The 19579-nt window shown below is 38.9% G+C and overlaps 1 long non-coding RNA gene across 1 annotated transcript; it reads left to right on the forward strand.

The window, feature by feature from the left end:
• Positions 1–773: 773 nt before the first annotated feature.
• LOC143711938 (uncharacterized) lies at positions 774–1871 on the forward strand. The gene is made up of 2 exons (XR_013194939.1): positions 774–925; positions 1542–1871. It is a non-coding gene; the product is annotated as an uncharacterized LOC143711938 (long non-coding RNA).
• The last annotated feature ends 17708 nt before the right edge of the window (positions 1872–19579 follow it).

Consider the following 19579-nt stretch of genomic DNA (forward strand, 5'->3'; position numbering starts at 1 on the left):
AAAAATAAATAAATAAATAAAAAGGAACTTGCACCAACAAATAGAAAGAGGTTATTTGATGTAGTACCTATACAATATGCCGTGATGGAATTTGAAAATTATGATTTCATATTGTGTATGGTCCTAAAAGGGTTAGAGATTTAAATGTACATATTTAATTATAAACCCTGAATGTATTATTTTAACAGGCAAAATACTTGTTTTTATAAACATATTTAAGATGTAACTTTGTGAAAGTTAAGAATTGATGAAAAGGGAACACGATTTGGATATAATATATTTAATGTTAAACATGTTATGTTTAATGTAATGAACTCAGGAGAGCTCCAGGGGGAGACCTTTTGACAAGACGATTTAATTACTGGGTTGTTATTGAAGACGACAAATGCATGAGATGCCGTCACCCAATGATGGACCAAAGAGTGAACTTTGTAATGGGCGATTTATGTCAAGATTGTTATCTAAAGAGTGCATATATTTTGTGGTACAATGATGATGATACAATTGAGTACAATGTCAGATCTTTTGAATTGATTACTGGATTAAGTACAGGTATTTTGGAACAAAGGAAAAATTACTTAAAGATTTTTGACAAAGACTTTAAAGACTGGTACAATGACTTGGATGCGCATAAAGCATGGAAGTCGGGGGACCAGATTTTTGTGCACTGCCTGCATAGTAAATATACACCTGAAGTTGTACGATTGGTTAAATTTGATGAGATGTTTTTTGTTGTAGACAGAGAAATATGTGGATTTTCTGGAGAAAGAGGATCGAGCTCAAACCAAGTCACCTTCACGCCCCAGGGATCCGAAGGACAGACAAGTGGCTCGGGTTTCCAAGGTACTTCGCCTGGAAAACCAGATTCCTTTGCTTGGATTCTGCAAGCCTTGTCTGAGCCAGGGGAGGAGCCGCACGTTCCTGTGTGAGGATCCTAGGGGGTGTTTGATTGGGGTCTGTGTGCATGAGCTTACTGATGGACGGTTTTTAAAATCTAAATTTGGTCAGTTTTTGACTATTCTTTAGCAGAGCACAAAGATTTGGCCTCCGGGTGATGCTGTGACAGGGACAATAATTCATAGAGTACGAATGAAACCTAGAAACACACGAGTTTGGGTGGAACACTTCATGGACGTGTTTCACACTAATATTCTGACAAATGATGGAACTGTGTATATGCTGCTTGCTAAATATGATAAATTTAAAGACCTTGTTGTACCATATCTTAGTTTGAAACTGGAAGCTTAACTTAGTCAGATTAATTGCAAGGAGTGGGTGTTAATGAAGATGATTATTTACAATTACTCTGTCTTGATTGATGTCTGTTTTGCTTTGTAGTACTTTTATGTAACCCAAATAGTAATGCTGCATGAAAATGTATTGGAAATATATACAAAAATTAATACCAATTATGCATGTATAATTGACCTTATAAAAGTAGTAGATGTTTATATAAAGTAACTTAGAGTAGAGCATGTATGTATTAGATAAGAATTGCTTTTAAGAAAAATGTAATGCTGTAGATAAGGTATATTTTACAGACGAAGAAACGGAGAACCAAGAGAAAAAGAGCCAAGAAGAGAGAGGGCAGGCTACGTCGGAAACACCTTAAAAGGGTCATGGAAGAATTGGCAGCTCTCCAGTTGATGACAACAGAAGAGAGTTTGACTTCGGCAGTGAACTGTTTGAGTATAAAAGACTGATGAGAAGACTGGACAAGCAGATACTGATTTAGCGGTATCTCTCGACGCCAGAAAACCAGCTGATTGTACCTTTGATTTATACCTTGCTTTATATTGTAACTTTGCTATTAGTTTTGGTTTAACTTTTATTTTTGGAATATTAATAAATAACTATTATACTAATTGCAAGCAATTGTCTAGCAATTGTGTATTGTTGTTAATAAACCTTGAGCAAGAACTAAACCACAGAGGAGTCTTCTGAACAAGTTGTAAGTACCATTTGAACGCTTATGATTTAGGTCAGATTTGACTTGCTCTACCTAACCTGAGGATAATAAATAATAAGGTTAAAGGTGTAAGGTTAAAGCACACACCGTAAAACAAACAACTTTCACTTGTAGATGATTCTAATGTGGTTGTGCTCATAGGGGACATAGCTGTTGTAAATGATGTTTGAGTTGACTGTTGGCTTGTTGTTTGTTCTACACTAGCTGAAGATATTTCTGTCGTAGATGAAGTCAATTCAGATGTACTTTCTGCTGTGAAAGATGGTGAAGATGGAGAGGTACCTGTTGTGGATAATAGAGTTTCCAGTGTTGAACCACTTTCACTTGTAGATGATTCCAATGTGGTTGTGCTCATAGGGGACATAGCTGTTGTAAATGATAGTTGAGTTGAATCCTGGCTTGTTGTTTGTTCTACACTAGTTGAAGTTATTTCGTTTGTAGATGAAGTCAAGTCTGATGTACTTTCTGTTGTAGAAAATGGTGAAGATGGAGAGGTACCTGTTGTGGATAATGGAGTTTCCAGTGTTGAACCACTTTCACTTGTAGATGATTCTAATGTGGTTGTGCTCATAGGGGACATAGCTGTTGTAAATGATGTTGGAGTTGACTGTTGGCTTGTTGTTTGTTCTACACTAGCTGAAGATATTTCTTTTGTAGATAAAGTCAATTCAGATGTACTTTCTGTTGTAGAAGATGGAGAGGTACCTGCTGTGGATAATAGAGTTTCCAGTGTTGAGCCACTTTCACTTGTAGATGATTCTAAAGTGGTTGTGCTCATAGGGGACATAGCTGTTGAAAATGATGTTGGAGTTGACTGTTGGCTTGTTGTTTGTTCTACACTAGCTGAAGATATTTCTGTCGTAGATGAAGTCAATTCAGATGTACTTTCTGCTGTGAAAGATGGTGAAGATGGAGAGGTACCTGTTGTGGATAATAGAGTTTCCAGTGTTGAACCACTTTCACTTGTAGATGATTCTAATGTGGTAGTGCTCATAGGGGACATAGCTGTTGTAAATGATGTTTGAGTTGACTGTTGGCTTGTTGTTTGTTCTACACTGGCTGAAGATATTTCGGTTGTAGATGAAGTCGATTCTGATGTACTTTCTGTTGTAGAATTTTGAGAGGTACCCATTGTGGATAATGGAGTTTCCAATGTTGAACCACTTTCACTTGTAGATGATTCTAATGTGGTTGTGCTCATAGGGGACATAGTTGTAAATGTTGAGTAAGCTGTCATTGTAGATTCTTTTTCTGTGCTAAAAGTTTCTGGAGTGGTTTGTGTCTGCGTGCTTGTTGTTTGTTCTATACCAGTTGAGAATATTTCGGTTGTAGATGAAGTCAATTCTGATGTACTTTCTGTTGTAGAAGATGGCGAAGATGGAGAGGTACCTGTTGTGGATAATGGAGTTTCCAGTGTTGAACCACTTTCACTTGTAGATGATTCTAATGTCGTTGTGCTCATAGGGGACATTGTTGTAAATGATGTTTGAGTTGACTGTTGGCTTGTTGTTTGTTCTACACTAGATGAAGATATTTCGGTTGTAGATGAAGTCGATTCTGATGTACTTTCTGTTGTAGAAGATGGAGAGGTACCTGTTGTGGATAATGGAGTTTCCAGTGTTGAACCACTTTCACTTGTAGATGATTCTAATGTGGTAGTGCTCATAGGGGACATAGCTGTTGTAAAAGATGTTTGAGTTGACTGTTGGCTTGTTGATTGTTCTACACTAGTTGAAGGTATTTCGGTTGTAGGTGAAGTCAATTCTGATGTACTTTCTGTTGTAGAAAATGGTGAAGATGGAGAGGTACCTGTTGTGGATAATGGAGTTTCCAGTGTTGAACCACTTTCATTTGTAGATGATTCTAATGTGGTTGTGCTCATAGGGGACATAGCTGTTGTAAATGATGTTTGAGTTGACTCCTGGCTTGTTGTTTGTTCTACACTAGTTGAAGATATTTCTGTTGTAGATGAAGTCAATTCAGATGTACTTTCTGTTGTAGAAGATGGAGAGGTAACTGCTGTGGATAATAGAGTTTCCAGTGTTGAACCACTTTCACTTGTAGATGATTCTAATGTGGTTGTGCTCATTGGGGACATAGCTGTTGTAAATGATGTTGGAGTTGACTGTTGGCTTGTTGTTTGTTCTACACTAGCTGAAGATATTTCTGTCGTAGATGAAGTCAATTCAGATGTACTTTCTGCTGTGAAAGATGGTGAAGATGGAGAGGTACCTGTTGTGGATAATAGAGTTTCCAGTGTTGAACCACTTTCACTTGTAGATGATTCTAATATGGTAGTGCTCATAGGGGACATAGCTGTTGTAAATGATGTTTGAGTTGACTCTTGGCTTTTTGTTTGTTCTACACTGGCTGAAGATATTTCGGTTGTAGATGAAGTCAATTCTGGTGTACTTTCGGTTGTAGAAGATTGAGAGGTACCTGTTGTGGATAATGGAGTTTCCAGTGTTGAACCACTTTCACTTGTAGATGATTCTAATGTGGTTGTGCTCATAGGGGACATAGCTGTTGTAAATGATGTTGGAGTTGACTGTTGGCTTGTTTGTTCCCTACTAGTTGAAGGTATTTCGGTTGTAGATGAAGTCGATTCTGATGTACTTTCTGTTGTAGAAGATGGAGAGGTACCTGTTGTGGATAATAGAGTTTCCAGTGTTGAACCACTTTCACTTGTAGATGATTCTAATGTGGTAGTGCTCATAGGGGACATATCTGTTGTAAATGATGTTGGAGTTGACTGTTGGCTTGTTTGTTCTACGCTAGCTGAAGATATTTCTGTTGTAGATAAAGTCAATTCAGATGTACTATCTGTTGTATAAGATGGAGAGGTACCTGCTGTGGATAATAGAGTTTCCAGTGTTGAACCACTTTCACTTGTAGATGATTCTAAAGTGGTTGTGCTCATAGGGGACATAGCTGTTGTAAATGATGTTGGAGTTGACTGTTGGCTTGTTGTTTGTTCTACACTAGCTGAAGATATTTCTGTCGTAGATGAAGTCAATTCAGATGTACTTTCTGCTGTGAAAGATGGTGAAGATGGAGAGGTACCTGTTGTGGATAATAGAGTTTCCAGTGTTGAACCACTTTCACTTGTAGATGATTCTAATGTGGTAGTGCTCATAGGGGACATAGCTGTTGTAAATGATGTTTGAGTTGACTGTTGGCTTGTTGTTTGTTCTACACTGGCTGAAGATATTTCGGTTGTAGATGAAGTCGATTCTGATGTACTTTCTGTTGTAGAATTTTGAGAGGTACCCATTGTGGATAATGGAGTTTCCAATGTTGAACCACTTTCACTTGTAGATGATTCTAATGTGGTTGTGCTCATAGGGGACATAGTTGTAAATGTTGAGTAAGCTGTCATTGTAGATTCTTTTTCTGTGCTAAAAGTTTCTGGAGTGGTTTGTGTCTGCGTGCTTGTTGTTTGTTCTATACCAGTTGAGAATATTTCGGTTGTAGATGAAGTCAATTCTGATGTACTTTCTGTTGTAGAAGATGGAGAAGATGGAGAGGTACCTGTTGTGGATAATGGAGTTTCCAGTGTTGAACCACTTTCACTTGTAGATGATTCTAATGTCGTTGTGCTCATAGGGGACATTGTTGTAAATGATGTTTGAGTTGACTGTTGGCTTGTTGTTTGTTCTACACTAGATGAAGATATTTCGGTTGTAGATGAAGTCGATTCTGATGTACTTTCTGTTGTAGAAGATGGAGAGGTACCTGTTGTGGATAATGGAGTTTCCAGTGTTGAACCACTTTCACTTGTAGATGATTCTAATGTGGTTGTGCTCATTGGGGACATAGCTGTTGTAAATGATGTTGGAGTTGACTGTTGGCTTGTTGTTTGTTCTACACTAGCTGAAGATATTTCTGTCGTAGATGAAGTCAATTCAGATGTACTTTCTGCTGTGAAAGATGGTGAAGATGGAGAGGTACCTGTTGTGGATAATGGAGTTTCCAGTGTTGAACCACTTTCACTTGTAGATGATTCTAATATGGTTGTGCTCATAGGGGACATAGCTGTTGTAAATGATGTTGGAGTTGACTGTTGGCTTGTTTGTTCTACGCTAGCTGAAGATATTTCTGTTGTAGATAAAGTCAATTCAGATGTACTTTCTGTTGTAGAAGATGGAGAGGTACCTGCTGTGGATAATAGAGTTTCCAGTGTTGAACCACTTTCACTTGTAGATGATTCTAAAGTGGTTGTGCTCATAGGGGACATAGCTGTTGTAAATGATGTTTGAGTTGACTGTTGGCTTTTTGTTTGTTCTACACTGGCTGAAGATATTTCTGTTGTAGATGAAGTCAATTCAGATGTACTTTCTGTTGTAGAAGATGGAGAGGTACCTGCTGTGGATAATAGAGTTTCCAGTGTTGAACCACTTTCACTTGTAGATGATTCTAAAGTGGTTGTGCTCATAGGGGACATAGCTGTTGTAAATGATGTTGGAGTTGACTCCTGGCTTGTTGTTTGTTCTACACTAGTTGAAGTTATTTCGGTTGTAGATGAAGTCAATTCTGATGTACTTTCTGTTCTAGAAGATTGAGAGGTACCTGTTGTGGAAAATGGAGTTTCCAGTGTTGAACCACTTTCACTTGTAGATGATTCTAATGTGGTTGTGCTCATAGGGGACATAACTGTTGTAAATGATGTTTGAGTTGACTCCTGGCTTGTTGTTTGCTCTACACTAGTTGAAGTTATTTCGGTTGTAGATGAAGTCAAGTCTGATGTACTTTCTGTTGTAGGAAATGGTGAAGATGGAGAGGTACCTGTTGTGGATAATGGAGTTTCCAGTGTTGAACCATTTTCACTTGTAGATGATTCTAAAGTGGTTGTGCTCATAGGGGACATAGCTGTTGTAAATGATGTTGGAGTTGACTGTTGTCTTGTTGTTTGTTCTACACTAGCTGAAGATATTTCTGTCGTAGATGAAGTCAATTCAGATGTACTTTCTGCTGTGAAAGATGGTGAAGATGGAGAGGTACCCGTTGTGGATAATAGAGTTTGCAGTGTTGAACCACTTTCACTTGTAGATGATTCTACTGTGGTAGTGCTCATAGGGGACATAGCTGTTGTAAATGATGTTTGAGTTGACTGTTGGCTTGTTGTTTGTTCTACACTGGCTGAAGATATTTCGGTTGTAGATGAAGTCGATTCTGATTTACTTTCTGTTGTAGAAGATTGAGAGGTACCTGTTGTGGATAATGGAGTTTCCAGTGTTGAACCACTTTCACTTGTAGATGATTCTAATGTGGTTGTGCTCATAGGGGACATAGCTGTTGTAAATGATGTTTGAGTTGACTCCTGGCTTGTTGTTTGTTCTACACTAGTTGAAGTTATTTCGGTTGTAGATGAAGTCAAGTCTGATGTACTCTCTGTTGTAGAAAATGGTGAAGATGGAGGGGTACCTGTTGTGGATAATGGAGTTTCCAGTGTTGAACCACTTTCACTTGTAGATGATTCTAATGTGGTTGTACTCATAGGGGACATAGCTGTTGTAAATGATGTTGGAGTTGACTGTTGGCTTGTTGTTTGTTCTACACTAGCTGAAGATATTTCTGTTGTAGATGAAGTCAATTCAGATGTACTTTCTGTTGTAGAAGATGGAGAGGTACCTGCTGTGGATAATAGAGTTTCCAGTGTTGAACCACTTTCACTTGTAGATGATTCTAAAGTGGTTGTGCTCATAGGGGACATAGCTGTTGTAAATGATGTTGGAGTTGACTGTTGGCTTGTTGTTTGTTCTACACTAGCTGAAGATATTTCTGTCGTAGATGAAGTCAATTCAGATGTACTTTCTGCTGTGAAAGATGGTGAAGATGGAGAGGTACCTGTTGTGGATAATAGATTTTCCAGTGTTGAACCACTTTCACTTGTAGATGATTCTAATGTGGTAGTGCTCATAGGGGACATAGCTGTTGTAAATGATGTTTGAGTTGACTGTTGGCTTGTTGTTTGTTCTACACTGGCTGAAGATATTTCGGTTGTAGATGAAGTCGATTCTGATGTACTTTCTGTTGTGGAAGATGGAGAGGTACCTGTTGTGGATAATGGAGTTTCCAGTGTTGAACCACTTTCACTTGTAGATGATTCTAATGTGGTTGTGCTCTTAGGGGACATAGCTGTTGTAAAAGATGTTGGAGTTGACTGTTGGCTTGTTTGTTCTCTACTAGTTGAAGGTATTTCGGTTGTAGATGAAGTCAATTCTGATGTACTTTCTGTTGTAGAAAATGGTGAAGATGGAGAGGTACCTATTGTGGATAATGGAGTTTCCAGTGTTGAACCACTTTCACTTGTAGATGATTCTAATGTGGTTGTGCTCATAGGGGACATAGCTGTTGTAAATGATGTTGGAGTTGACTGTTGGCTTGTTGTTTGTTCTACACTAGCTGAAGATATTTCTGACGAAGATGAAGTCAATTCAGATGTACTTTCTGCTGTGAAAGATGGTGAAGATGGAGAGGTACCTGTTGTGGATAATAGAGTTTCCAGTGTTGAACCACTTTCACTTGTAGATGATTCTAATGTGGTAGTGCTCATAGGGGACATATCTGTTGTAAATGATGTTGGAGTTGACTGTTGGCTTGTTTGTTCTACGCTAGCTGAAAATATTTCTGTTGTAGATAAAGTCAATTCAGATGTACTTTCTGTTGTAGAAGATGGAGAGGTACCTGCTGTGGATAATAGAGTTTCCAGTGTTGAACCACTTTCACTTGTAGATGATTCTAATGTGGTTGTGCTCATAGGGGACATAGCTGTTGTAAATGATGTTGTAGTTGAATGTTGGCTTGTTGTTTGTTCTACACTAGCTGAAGATATTTCTGACGAAGATGAAGTCAGTTCAGATGTACTTTCTGCTGTGAAAGATGGTGAAGATGGAGAGGTACCTGTTGTGGATAATGGAGTTTCCAGTGTTGAACCACTTTCACTTGTAGATGATTCTAATGTGGTTGTGCTCATAGGGGACATAGGTGTTGTAAATGATGTTGGAGTTGAATGTTGGCTTGTTGTTTGTTCTACACTAGCTGAAGATATTTCTGACGAAGATGAAGTCAATTCAGATGTACTGTCTGCTGTGAAAGATGGTGAAGATGGAGAGGTACTTGTTGTGGATAATAGAGTTTCCAGTGTTGAACCACTTTCACTTGTAGATGATTCTAATGTGGTAGTGCTCATAGGGGACATAGCTGTTGTAAATGATGTTTGAGTTGACTGTTGGCTTGTTGTTTGTTCTACACTGGCTGAAGATATTTCGGTTGTAGATGAAGTCAATTCTGATGTACTTCCTGTTGTAGAAAATGGTGAAGATGGAGAGGTACCTGTTGTGGATAATGGAGTTTCCAGTGTTGAACCACTTTCACTAGTAGATGATTCTAATCTGGTTGTGGTCATAGGGGACATAGCTGTTGTAAATGATGTTGGAGTTGACTTTTGGCTTGTTGTTTGTTCTACACTAGCTGAAGGTATTTCAGTTGTAGATGATGTCAATTCTGATGTACTTTCTGTTGTAGAAGATGGAGAGATACCTGTTGTGGATAATGGAGTTTCCAGTGTTGAACCACTTTCACTTGTAGATGATTCTAATGTGGTTGTGCTCATAGGGGACATAGCTGTTGTAAATGATGTTGGAGTTAACTGTTGGCTTGTTGTTTGTTCTACACTAGCTGAAGATATTTCTGACGAAAATGAAGTCAATTCAGATGTACTTTCTGCTGTGAAAGATGGTGAAGATGGAGAGGTACCTGTTGTGGATAATAGAGTTACCAGTGTTGAACCACTTTCACTTGTAGATGATTCTAATGTGGTAGTGCTCATAGGGGACATAGCTGTTGTAAATGATGTTTGAGTTGACTGTTGGCTTGTTGTTTGTTCTACACTGGCTGAAGATATTTCGGTTGTAGATGAAGTCGATTCTGATGTACTTTCTGTTGTAGAAGATGGAGAGATACCTGTTGTGGATAATGGAGTTTCCAGTGTTGAACCACTTTCACTTGTAGATGATTCTAATGTGGTTGTGCTCATAGGGGACATAGCTGTTGTAAATGATGTTGGAGTTGACTGTTGGCTTGTTTGTTCCCTACTAGTTGAAGGTATTTCGGTTGTAGATGAAGTCAATTCTGATGTACTTTCTTTTGTAGAAAAGGGTGAAGATGGAGAGGTACCTGTTGTGGATAATGGAGTTTCCAGTGTTGAACCACTTTCACTTATAGATGATTCTAAAGTGGTTGTGCTCATAGGGGACATAGCTGTTGTAAATGATGTTGGAGTTGACTGTTGGCTTGTTGTTTGTTCTACACTAGCTGAAGATATTTCTGTTGTAGATGAAGTCAATTCAGATGTACTTTCTGTTATAGAAGATGGAGAGGTACCTGTTGTGGATAATGGAGTTTCCAGTGTTGAATCTCTTTCACTTGTAGATGATTCTAATGTGGTAGTGCTCATAGGGGACATAGCTGTTGTAAATGATGTTTGAGTTGACTGTTGGCTTGTTGTTTGTTCTCTACTAGTTGAAGGTATTTCGGTTGTAGATGAAGTCAATTCTGATGTACTTTCTGTTGTAGAAAATGGTGAAGATGGAGAGGTACCTGTTGTGGATAATGGAGTTTCCAGTGTTGAACCACTTTCACTTGTAGATGATTCTAATGTGGTTGTGCTCATAGGGGACATAGCTGTTGTAAATGATGTTGGAGTTGACTGTTGGCTTGTTGTTTGTTCTACACTAGCTGAAGATATTTCTGTGGTAGATGAAGTAAATTCAGATGTACTTTCTGTTGTAGAAGATGGAGAGGTACTTGCTGTGGATAAGAGAGTTTCAAGTGTTGAACCACTTTCACTGGTAGATGATTCTAAAGTGGTTGTGCTCATAGGGGACATAGCTGTTGTAAATGATGTTGGAGTTGACTGTTGGCTTGTTGTTTGTTCTACACTAGCTGAAGATATTTCTGTCGTAGATGAAGTCAATTCAGATGTACTTTCTGTTATAGAAGATGGAGAGGTACCTGCTGTGGATAATAGATTTTCCAGTGTTGAACCACTTTCACTTGTAGATGATTCTAATGTGGTAGTGCTCATAGGGGACATAGCTGTTGTAAATGATGTTTGAGTTGACTGTTGGCTTGTTGTTTGATCTACACTGGCTGAAGATATTTCGGTTGTAGATGAAGTCGATTCTGATGTACTTTCTGTTGTAGAAGATGGAGAGGTACCTGTTGTGGATAATGGAGTTTCCAGTGTTGAACCACTTTCACTTGTAGATGATTCTAATGTGGTTGTGCTCATAGGGGACATAGCTGTTGTAAATGATGTTGGAGTTGACTGTTGGCTTGTTGTTTGTTCTACACTAGCTGAAGATATTTCTGTGGTAGATGAAGTCAATTCAGATGTACTTTCTGTTGTAGAAGATGGAGAGGTACTTGCTGTGGATAAGAGAGTTTCAAGTGTTGAACCACTTTCACTTGTAGATGATTCTAAAGTGGTTGTGCTCATAGGGGACATAGCTGTTGTAAATGATGTTGGAGTTGACTGTTGGCTTGTTGTTTGTTCTACACTGGCTGAAGATATTTCGGTTGTAGATGAAGTCAATTCTGATGTACTTCCTGTTGTAGAAAATGGTGAAGATGGAGAGGTACCTGTTGTGGATAATGGAGTTTCCAGTGTTGAACCACTTTCACTTGTAGATGATTCTAATCTGGTTGTGGTCATAGGGGACATAGCTGTTGTAAATGATGTTGGAGTTGACTGTTGGCTTGTTGTTTGTTCTACACTAGCTGAAGGTATTTCAGTTGTAGATGATGTCAATTCTGATGTACTTTCTGTTGTAGAAGATGGAGAGATACCTGTTGTGGATAATGGAGTTTCCAGTGTTGAACCACTTTCACTTGTAGATGATTCTAATGTGGTTGTGCTCATAGGGGACATAGCTGTTGTAAATGATGTTGGAGTTAACTGTTGGCTTGTTGTTTGTTCTACACTAGCTGAAGATATTTCTGACGAAGATGAAGTCAATTCAGATGTACTTTCTGCTGTGAAAGATGGTGAAGATGGAGAGGTACCTGTTGTGGATAATAGAGTTTCCAGTGTTGAACCACTTTCACTTGTAGATGATTCTAATGTGGTAGTGCTCATAGGGGACATAGCTGTTGTAAATGATGTTTGAGTTGACTGTTGGCTTGTTGTTTGTTCTACACTGGCTGAAGATATTTCGGTTGTAGATGAAGTCGATTCTGATGTACTTTCTGTTGTAGAAGATGGAGAGATACCTGTTGTGGATAATGGAGTTTCCAGTGTTGAACCACTTTCACTTGTAGATGATTCTAATGTGGTTGTGCTCATAGGGGACATAGCTGTTGTAAATGATGTTGGAGTTGACTGTTGGCTTGTTGTTTGTTCTACACTAGCTGAAGATATTTCTGTTGTAGATGAAGTCAATTCAGATGTACTTTCTGTTGTAGAAGATGGAGAGGTACTTGCTGTGGATAAGAGAGTTTCAAGTGTTGAACCACTTTCACTTGTAGATGATTCTAAAGTGGTTGTGCTCATAGGGGACATAGCTGTTGTAAATGATGTTGGAGTTGACTGTTGGCTTGTTGTTTGTTCTACACTAGCTGAAGATATTTCTGTCGTAGATGAAGTCAATTCAGATGTACTTTCTGTTATAGAAGATGGAGAGGTACCTGCTGTGGATAATAGATTTTCCAGTGTTGAACCACTTTCACTTGTAGATGATTCTAATGTGGTAGTGCTCATAGGGGACATAGCTGTTGTAAATGATGTTTGAGTTGACTGTTGGCTTGTTGTTTGATCTACACTGGCTGAAGATATTTCGGTTGTAGATGAAGTCGATTCTGATGTACTTTCTGTTGTAGAAGATGGAGAGGTACCTGTTGTGGATAATGGAGTTTCCAGTGTTGAACCACTTTCACTTGTAGATGATTCTAATGTGGTTGTGCTCATAGGGGACATAGCTGTTGTAAATGATGTTGGAGTTGACTGTTGGCTTGTTGTTTGTTCTACACTAGCTGAAGATATTTCTGTGGTAGATGAAGTCAATTCAGATGTACTTTCTGTTGTAGAAGATGGAGAGGTACTTGCTGTGGATAAGAGAGTTTCAAATGTTGAACCACTTTCACTTGTAGATGATTCTAAAGTGGTTGTGCTCATAGGGGACATAGCTGTTGTAAATGATGTTGGAGTTGACTGTTGGCTTGTTGTTTGTTCTACACTGGCTGAAGATATTTCGGTTGTAGATGAAGTCAATTCTGATGTACTTCCTGTTGTAGAAAATGGTGAAGATGGAGAGGTACCTGTTGTGGATAATGGAGTTTCCAGTGTTGAACCACTTTCACTTGTAGATGATTCTAATCTGGTTGTGGTCATAGGGGACATAGCTGTTGTAAATGATGTTGGAGTTGACTGTTGGCTTGTTGTTTGTTCTACACTAGCTGAAGGTATTTCAGTTGTAGATGATGTCAATTCTGATGTACTTTCTGTTGTAGAAGATGGAGAGATACCTGTTGTGGATAATGGAGTTTCCAGTGTTGAACCACTTTCACTTGTAGATGATTCTAATGTGGTTGTGCTCATAGGGGACATAGCTGTTGTAAATGATGTTGGAGTTAACTGTTGGCTTGTTGTTTGTTCTACACTAGCTGAAGATATTTCTGACGAAGATGAAGTCAATTCAGATGTACTTTCTGCTGTGAAAGATGGTGAAGATGGAGAGGTACCTGTTGTGGATAATAGAGTTTCCAGTGTTGAACCACTTTCACTTGTAGATGATTCTAATGTGGTAGTGCTCATAGGGGACATAGCTGTTGTAAATGATGTTTGAGTTGACTGTTGGCTTGTTGTTTGTTCTACACTGGCTGAAGATATTTCGGTTGTAGATGAAGTCAATTCTGATGTACTTTCTGTTGTAGAAGATGGAGAGGTACTTGCTGTGGATAAGAGAGTTTCCAGTGTTGAACCACTTTCACTTGTAGATGATTCTAAAGTGGTTGTGCTCATAGGGGACATAGCTGTTGTAAATGATGTTGGAGTTGACTGTTGGCTTGTTGTTTTTTCTACACTAGCTGAAGATATTTCTGACGTAGATGAAGTCAATTCAGATGTACTTTCTGTTGTAGAAGATGGAGAGGTACCTGCTGTGGATAAGAGAGTTTCCAGTGTTGAACCACTTTCACTTGTAGATGATTCTAAAGTGGTTGTGCTCATAGGGGACATAGCTGTTGTAAATGATGTTGGAGTTGACTGTTGGCTTGTTGTTTGTTCTACACTAGCTGAAGATATTTCTGTCGTAGATGAAGTCAATTCAGATGTACTTTCTGCCGTGAAAGATGGTGAAGATGGAGAGGTACCTGTTGTGGATAATGGAGTTTCCAGTGTTGAACCACTTTCACTTGTAGATGATTCTAATCTGGTTGTGCTCATAGGGGACATAGCTGTTGTAAATGATGTTGGAGTTGACTGTTGGCTTGTTGTTTGTTCTACACTAGCTGAAGATATTTCTGTTGTAGATGAAGTCAATTCAGATGTAATTTCTGTTGTAGAAGATGGAGAGGTACTTGCTGTGGATAATAGAGTTTCCAGTGTTGAACCACTTTCACTTGTAGATGATTCTAAAGTGGTTGTGCTCATAGGGGACATAGCTGTTGTAAATGATGTTGGAGTTGACTGTTGGCTTGTTGTTTGTTCTACACTAGCTGAAGATATTTCTGTCGTAGATGAAGTCAATTCAGATGTACTTTCTGTTGTAGAAGATGGAGAGGTACCTGCTGTGGATAATAGAGTTTCCAGTGTTGAACCACTTTCACTTGTAGATGATTCTAATGTGGTTGTGCTCATAGGGGACATAGCTGGTGTAAATGATGTTGGAGTTGACTGTTGGCTTGTTTGTTCTACGCTAGCTGAAGATATTTCTGTTGTAGATGAAGTCAATTCAGATGTACTTTCTGTTGTAGAAGATGGAGTGGTACCTGCTGTGGATAATAGAGTTTCCAGTGTTGAACCACTTTCACTTGTAGATGATTCTAATGTGGTTGTGCTCATAGGGGACATAGCTGTTGTAAATGATGTTGGAGTTGAATGTTGGCTTGTTGTTTGTTCTACACTAGCTGAAGATTTTTCTGACGAAGATGAAGTCAATTCAGATGTACTTTCTGCTGTGAAAGATGGTGAAGATGGAGAGGTACCTGTTGTGGATAATGGAGTTTCCAGTGTTGAACCACTTTCACTTGTAGATGATTCTAATGTGGTTGTGCTCATAGGGGACATAGCTGTTGTAAATGATGTTTGATTTGACTGTTGGCTTGTTGTTTGTTCTCTACTAGTTGAAGGTATTTCGGTTGTAGATGAAGTCAATTCTGATGTACTTTCTGTTGTAGAAAATGGTGAAGATGGAAAGGTACCTGTTGTGGATAATGGAGTTTCCAGTGTTGAACCACTTTCACTTGTAGATGATTCTAATGTGGTTGTGCTCATAGGGGACATAGCTGTTGTAAATGATGTTGGAGTTGACTGTTGGCTTGTTGTTTGTTCTACACTAGCTGAAGGTATTTCGGTTGTAGATGATGTCAATTCTGATGTACTTTCTGTTGTAGAAGATGGAGAGGTACCTGTTGTGGATAATGGAGTTTCCAGTGTTGAACCACTTTCACTTGTAGATGATTCTAATGTGGTTGTGCTCATAGGGGACATAGCTGTTGTTAATGATTTTGGAGTTGACTGTTGGCTTGTTGTTTGTTCTACACTGGGTGAAGATATTTCGGTTGTAGATGAAGTCGATTCTGATGTACTTTCTGTTGTAGAAGATGGAGAGGTACCTGTTGTGGATAATGGAGTTTCCAGTGTTGAACCACTTTCACTTGTAGATGATTCTAATGTGGTTGTGCTCTTAGGGGACATAGCTGTTGTAAATGATGTTGGAGTTGACTGTTGGCTTGTTTGTTCTCTACTAGTTGAAGGTATTTCGGTTGTAGATGAAGTCAATTCTGATGTACTTTCTGTTGTAGAAAAGGGTGAAGATGGAGAGGTACCTGTTGTGGATAATGGAGTTTCCAGTGTTGAACCACTTTCACTTGTAGATGATTCTAATGTGGTTGTGCTCATAGGGGACATAGCTGTTGTAAATGATGTTGGAGTTGACTGTTGGCTTGTTGCTTGTTCTACACTAGTTGAAGGTATTTCGGTTGTAGATGATGTCAATTCAGATGTACTTTCTGTTGTAGAAGATGGATAGGTACCTGTTGTGGATAATGGAGTTTCCAGTGTTGAACCACTTTCACTTTTAGATGATTCTAAAGTGGCTGTGCTCATAGGGGACATAGCTGTTGTAAATGATGTTGGAGTTGACTGTTGGCTCGTTGTTTGTTCTACACTAGCTGAAGATATTTCGGTTGTAGATGAAGTCGATTCTGATGTACTTTCTGTTGTAGAAGATGGAGAAGATGGCGAGGTACCTGTTGTGGATAATGGAGATTCCAGTGTTGAACCACTTTCACTTGTAGATGATTCTAATGTGGTTGTGCTCATAGGGGACATAGCTGTTGTAAATGATGTTGGAGTTGACTGTTGGCTTGTTGTTTGTTCTCTACTAGTTGAAGGTATTTCGGTTGTAGATGAAGTCAATTCTGATGTACTTTCTGTTGTAGAAAATGGTGAAGATGGAGAGGTACCTGTTGTGGATAATGGAGTTTCCAGTGTTGAACCACTTTCACTTGTAGATGATTCTAATGTGGTTGTGCTCATAGGGGACATAGCTGTTGTAAATGATGTTGGAGTTGACTGATGGCTTGTTGTTTGTTCTACACTAGCTGAAGATATTTCTGTTTTAGATGAAGTCAATTCAGATGTACTTTCTGTTGTAGAAGATGGAGAGGTACTTGCTGTGGATAAGAGAGTTTCAAGTGTTGAACCACTTTCACTTGTAGATGATTCTAAAGTGGTTGTGCTCATAGGGGACATAGCTGTTGTAAATGATGTTGGAGTTGACTGTTGGCTTGTTGTTTGTTCTACACTAGCTGAAGATATTTCTGTCGTAGATGAAGTCAATTCAGATGTACTTTCTGTTATAGAAGATGGAGAGGTACCTGCTGTGGATAATAGATTTTCCAGTGTTGAACCACTTTCACTTGTAGATGATTCTAATGTGGTAGTGCTCATAGGGGACATAGCTGTTGTAAATGATGTTTGAGTTGACTGTTGGCTTGTTGTTTGATCTACACTGGCTGAAGATATTTCGGTTGTAGATGAAGTCGATTCTGATGTACTTTCTGTTGTAGAAGATGGAGAGGTACCTGTTGTGGATAATGGAGTTTCCAGTGTTGAACCACTTTCACTTGTAGATGATTCTAATGTGGTTGTGCTCATAGGGGACATAGCTGTTGTAAATGATGTTGGAGTTGACTGTTGGCTTGTTGTTTGTTCTACACTAGCTGAAGATATTTCTGTGGTAGATGAAGTCAATTCAGATGTACTTTCTGTTGTAGAAGATGGAGAGGTACTTGCTGTGGATAAGAGAGTTTCAAATGTTGAACCACTTTCACTTGTAGATGATTCTAAAGTGGTTGTGCTCATAGGGGACATAGCTGTTGTAAATGATGTTGGAGTTGACTGTTGGCTTGTTGTTTGTTCTACACTGGCTGAAGATATTTCGGTTGTAGATGAAGTCAATTCTGATGTACTTCCTGTTGTAGAAAATGGTGAAGATGGAGAGGTACCTGTTGTGGATAATGGAGTTTCCAGTGTTGAACCACTTTCACTTGTAGATGATTCTAATCTGGTTGTGGTCATAGGGGACATAGCTGTTGTAAATGATGTTGGAGTTGACTGTTGGCTTGTTGTTTGTTCTACACTAGCTGAAGGTATTTCAGTTGTAGATGATGTCAATTCTGATGTACTTTCTGTTGTAGAAGATGGAGAGATACCTGTTGTGGATAATGGAGTTTCCAGTGTTGAACCACTTTCACTTGTAGATGATTCTAATGTGGTTGTGCTCATAGGGGACATAGCTGTTGTAAATGATGTTGGAGTTAACTGTTGGCTTGTTGTTTGTTCTACACTAGCTGAAGATATTTCTGACGAAGATGAAGTCAATTCAGATGTACTTTCTGCTGTGAAAGATGGTGAAGATGGAGAGGTACCTGTTGTGGATAATAGAGTTTCCAGTGTTGAACCACTTTCACTTGTAGATGATTCTAATGTGGTAGTGCTCATAGGGGACATAGCTGTTGTAAATGATGTTTGAGTTGACTGTTGGCTTGTTGTTTGTTCTACACTGGCTGAAGATATTTCGGTTGTAGATGAAGTCAATTCTGATGTACTTTCTGTTGTAGAAGATGGAGAGGTACTTGCTGTGGATAAGAGAGTTTCCAGTGTTGAACCACTTTCACTTGTAGATGATTCTAAAGTGGTTGTGCTCATAGGGGACATAGCTGTTGTAAATGATGTTGGAGTTGACTGTTGGCTTGTTGTTTTTTCTACACTAGCTGAAGATATTTCTGACGTAGATGAAGTCAATTCAGATGTACTTTCTGTTGTAGAAGATGGAGAGGTACCTGCTGTGGATAATAGAGTTTCCAGTGTTGAACCACTTTCACTTGTAGATGATTCTAAAGTGGTTGTGCTCATAGGGGACATAGCTGTTGTAAATGATGTTGGAGTTGACTGTTGGCTTGTTGTTTGTTCTACACTAGCTGAAGATATTTCTGTCGTAGATGAAGTCAATTCAGATGTACTTTCTGCCGTTAAAGATGGTGAAGATGGAGAGGTACCTGTTGTGGATAATGGAGTTTCCAGTGTTGAACCACTTTCACTTGTAGATGATTCTAATCTGGTTGTGCTCATAGGGGACATAGCTGTTGTAAATGATGTTGGAGTTGACTGTTGGCTTGTTGTTTGTTCTACACTAGCTGAAGATATTTCTGTTGTAGATGAAGTCAATTCAGATGTAATTTCTGTTGTAGAAGATGGAGAGGTACTTGCTGTGGATAATAGAGTTTCCAGTGTTGAACCACTTTCACTTGTAGATGATTCTAAAGTGGTTGTGCTCATAGGGGACATAGCGGTTGTAAATGATGTTGGAGTTGACTGTTGGCTTGTTGTTTGTTCTACACTAGCTGAAGATATTTCTGTCGTAGATGAAGTCAATTCAGATGTACTTTCTGTTGTAGAAGATGGAGAGGTACCTGCTGTGGATAATAGAGTTTCCAGTGTTGAACCACTTTCACTTGTAGATGATTCTAATGTGGTTGTGCTCATAGGGGACATAGCTGGTGTAAATGATGTTGGAGTTGACTGTTGGCTTGTTTGTTCTACGCTAGCTGAAGATATTTCTGTTGTAGATGAAGTCAATTCAGATGTACTTTCTGTTGTAGAAGATGGAGTGGTACCTGCTGTGGATAATAGAGTTTCCAGTGTTGAACCACTTTCACTTGTAGATGATTCTAATGTGGTTGTGCTCATAGGGGACATAGCTGTTGTAAATGATGTTGGAGTTGAATGTTGGCTTGTTGTTTGTTCTACACTAGCTGAAGATTTTTCTGACGAAGATGAAGTCAATTCAGATGTACTTTCTGCTGTGAAAGATGGTGAAGATG

This window comes from Siphateles boraxobius, unplaced genomic scaffold, assembly GCF_051911475.1.
Source record: "Siphateles boraxobius isolate OS27281-9 unplaced genomic scaffold, OSU_SipBor_1 5, whole genome shotgun sequence".
In the NCBI taxonomy this organism is placed as follows: domain Eukaryota; kingdom Metazoa; phylum Chordata; class Actinopteri; order Cypriniformes; family Leuciscidae; genus Siphateles; species Siphateles boraxobius.